Genomic DNA, 4,166 nt, shown 5'->3' on the forward strand with positions numbered 1-4,166 from the left:
TAGTGGACCTTCTTTTCAATCTATAGCTGGGTGCATTGAATCATTTCTACCACACTGCACTATCTACAGGCTAAGATTGGAAGGACTACGGAATCCAGGCCAGCCAAGGTAGGAAGCTAGACAAGTTGGTCTGCAACTCTGATGCCATTGATGTTGGGAAGGCTAAAATGACAGATCAGGTGCATGTTCTTGTGGAAAGGGAACACCTATCCTAAAATTAACCACTGATATGATGCCAGCCTAGCAAGAGCAATAACTGAAGTCGAAATCCCCAGTTTCCCACAACCAAAATACGTATATACATTAACATGCAAAAACTTAGTAGAATCTGTTCTTTGCTCTAATATCAGCTTTATCTGATTATCATATGATGTCACAGAATAGGTTCTTTATTAAACTTAAGATATATTTTAAAAGACCTAGAAAACTCTTTCTCACTTATTAAGTGCAAATGTATGGCAAATTGTCTCATTTCTTACATATTTGACTGTCACTATCAATTCAGCTTATGATTAGTATGAATAGTAACATGTTCTGATTAATTACTTTACTTTGTAACAGTTTTTAAACTTTTTGCTTCTCTACTGAAGTTTAATTATTAAACCAAAATCAACTACTGGGGAAATACATAGACACCTCATTCCGACTGGTACTCAAACTCTCTGGTTAGGGAATTCTGATGAAGACAAGGAAGAAGATGAAAAAGTGAGGAATGGTATCATTTGCAAGAAAAAAATGGAGAAGGATCCAAGCAAATTTCTTCTTTGGCCTGCTGAAATTAATCGGCTTTCTACAGTGTGGTGAAAACTTTCGAAAAAGGCCACTCGTGTGAATACTAGGGATGACGATGAGTATACCGCTCTTCATCAGGAAACCTACAGTTGACACTGAGACATTTTCCATGAGTTGGTGGCTCGAGGCAGATATTCATGCAATAACTGTGAATGGCTGGACACACCTGCACAGTGCTTATAGGTGGAATAATACCAGTGGGCTTCATTCTTACTTCATCATGATGCACATACCAATGTCTAAACGAAAGGCCTCTTGACCACCTTGCAACTTGCTGCTGGGAATAGAAACAGCAAAGATACGTTTGATCTCCTTCTTTTGAACCATTATATTAAACCAGGTCTGAAGAACAACTTGGAAGAAACTGCATTTGATACTGCCAAAAGATAAATATGTATGACTACCTCTTTGAAGTTGTGAAAGGCTGTACAAATTGTTCTCCTATGTCTTAATGATTTGGATAAGTTACTTAAATTTCAAAAATGCCAGTCCATCCTTTGTCTCTGCACAAAATATTTTCACAATACAAAGCAACAACAATAGCTTACTTTAAAATTCATGGATTCCATGGTATTCTTCCAAATGAATTGCCTGACTTTGATGTCAAAATATATTCAAGAGTTGTTTGTATACATCTATAATGATTTCTGTAGAGCTTGTGATTTTTTAAATCAGAAATAATTTTACCGTATCTGTTGAAATGAGTAGTACAGAATCTGAAGATATTTCCGGTGCTTGTCTAAAGAAAGTATATTTTAACATATTCTGTATTTTGTTTGTAAAATGTCCATAATCTATTTCATTCTCTCCTAGATATAATACTTTGAATACTACATTGTTATATATTATATAAATTCATTAATAAATGTGTCCTTACAGATTGCATTCCATATAAAAACAGTTTAAGATTCTTTTTTCTCCTAGGTCCTTATAGTATTTTATTTCTTTGGGATAAAATTAAAATGTTATCTAATTTCAAAAGTTTTGTAAAGGTTATGCTATGTAAAGACATTTCTGAAGAATAAAAAATATGGAATAATTAGCATATTTTCATATCATCCTTGTCCAAGTGGCATGTTAATCTCTATATTGTTGTAATTTATGTATACGTGCTGCCGAAGCATGTAGTATCCTGTAAATTTAAGAAGTTAATGATGCAATCTTTATACAGGCATTTTTCCTTGGTTGTCTATTTGTAACAAGGAAACCTTATTGTTACTAACAATGCTATTGATCTTATTTCTCTGAAATTCTGTGTATAGTGGAAAAAACATATTATTCGGTAGATTGCTCACACTTGCATTTTTTTTGCCAATGAATATGTTAAGTCTTTTTCATTTTAAACTTGATCATACTTTGAAGCCTTTATAGCTAGGTTCAAAGAGATGGCTTTTCAAGTACTTATTTATCAACTGAGTTAGCTTTGTGGAGCTAATGGATTCAAAGTAAGCCTTGCTGAAGTGCTACTTCTAAACTTTTGCAGCTTAAAATTTCCCAAATGAGGTTTTAGTGGCACAAATGTCTACTGACCCTTTACCCTTCTTCCATATAGTAACAGACCAAACAGAATATCTTACCCTGAGAGCAAAGATTATCTTAGTGGAACAAAACTAATCTTAGTTACAAGGGATCATAGAGAAATAAACAGTTCTGACTAGAAAGTATTTTATCAAAATGTAATTATTATACCTACCATTTCAAAAATAGCTAAAGCCAAGAAGGTGAAAAAAATTGTTCTTTTGCATGATTACCTAATGTCCTGACCTGTCTACCATCCAACCAGGCAGGAACATACACTACTGAATTTCTATCACCAAATATTTCCATAGATCCAGGAGAAGTCCATATTTTTCTCCTTGATATTAGGCCTTAAATTGGTAATGTTTTAATGACAGTGTTTCCTCTTGCCTCTAGGCTGTAAATCTACAAATGGTAAAGCTTTAGGTCTAACTCTACCAAACTCTGAGGTAGAGATAATGGAATAATACTGTAAAACAGAGTTGCCTTTGATACCCTAACCACAACAGAACAATGAACAATATTTCCTTATATTACATATAGTTATATATTTTGTATGTATATGTGCTAATTTTATATTTCACACAATGAAACTTACTAGAATTAATCGATAATTTGACAAATAAATTGATATTTATTACAATAAATAGATTGGAATATAAATAATTAGGTTTAGAATATATATTAGAATATAAGAAGTATCAATGCAATGTCTTCGGTATAAATTTGTGATACCTTCTAAGTGTTCTTAATCTACTGAATTCACATGGTAAAAAAAAAAATGTTGTTTTCCTCTAATCTGCAAGGGATTTTACTCTGCTGCTCTGTATATTGTTTTAACTCGCTGGACCCAGAATGGTTTTCCCCATATTTCTGATCATACCCAAATTTTGCTGATATGATGTCCAAAAGGTATTATTATTCTACAGGACCCACGCGTCCTAGGATCCCAGGTCCCAGTTATCTGCATCATCAGATAACAAGGGCAAGTCTTCTCACCTAAGCCCATGCAACATGCCAACAGAAAGTAATTGAAGACTCATCTTAACTTCTCATTTCCTATAATAATTTAGGGCATTACACAGGGTTTAGCAGTAAGCAATTGTGAAATGCAAGGCAACTTAAAATGAAAGATGAGATCACAAAATCTGAGAGAAACTACTGTAATTCACACTTTCAATTTACAGATGACCAGCCCATATGAGTGAACAAGATCACAAATGTCACAAGAATATCTTTAATACCCCTCTCCTAATGATTAATGAAAGATTTCAGTCCAGTATAAGTAGGCCAAAAAATAGTTCCTGGAAAGATAAGATCCATAATTTGTCTACCAAGGCTCAGAAAACTTGAATTAGAAGTCAAATAGAATTCAGAAAAACATTAATTGAGAAGATCCTTAGTGCTTCAAAACACTGGTACTTCAGTAAAACTTGGTTATGTAGTATAAAAAGGTTGTCATTTTCAAATCAATGGTAACCTATATTTAATCTCCTGAAAATATATTCCTTTTAAAATAATTTTTTAGGGGGTCCGGGCGTGGGGCCTGATCTCTTGGCCTAGGTGCTGTCCCTCTGCTCTTCAGCTTAAGGCTAGCACTCTACCACTTGGGCCACAGCACAACTTCCAGATTTTTTTCTTTTTGGTTTTTTCTTTTTGATTTTAAAAGATCAAGAATATTTGCCTAATCATGTTGTTTGATGTTTTCCTTAAGAAATATAACTTCAAGTCTTGAATATGGGTACTTATCAGAGATGTGACAAACATAAAATCTGTCTTCTATTTCTATCATATTCCTCCACAGTAATAAATTTTAGTTTTCTTCTTTTCCCAAAAGTTATAGGTAGTAGAAAATA

The 4,166-nt window shown here is 33.5% G+C and overlaps 1 pseudogene; it reads right to left on the reverse strand.

The window, feature by feature from the left end:
- Positions 1 to 1,816: 1,816 nt before the first annotated feature.
- Positions 1,817 to 1,916, reverse strand: LOC122096875 (annotated as a pseudogene).
- Between the last annotated feature and the right edge of the window lie 2,250 nt (positions 1,917 to 4,166).

The sequence above is a fragment of the Dipodomys spectabilis genome, unplaced genomic scaffold (assembly GCF_019054845.1).
Source record: "Dipodomys spectabilis isolate Male_0828 unplaced genomic scaffold, ASM1905484v1 ptg000396l, whole genome shotgun sequence".
Taxonomy (NCBI): domain Eukaryota; kingdom Metazoa; phylum Chordata; class Mammalia; order Rodentia; family Heteromyidae; genus Dipodomys; species Dipodomys spectabilis.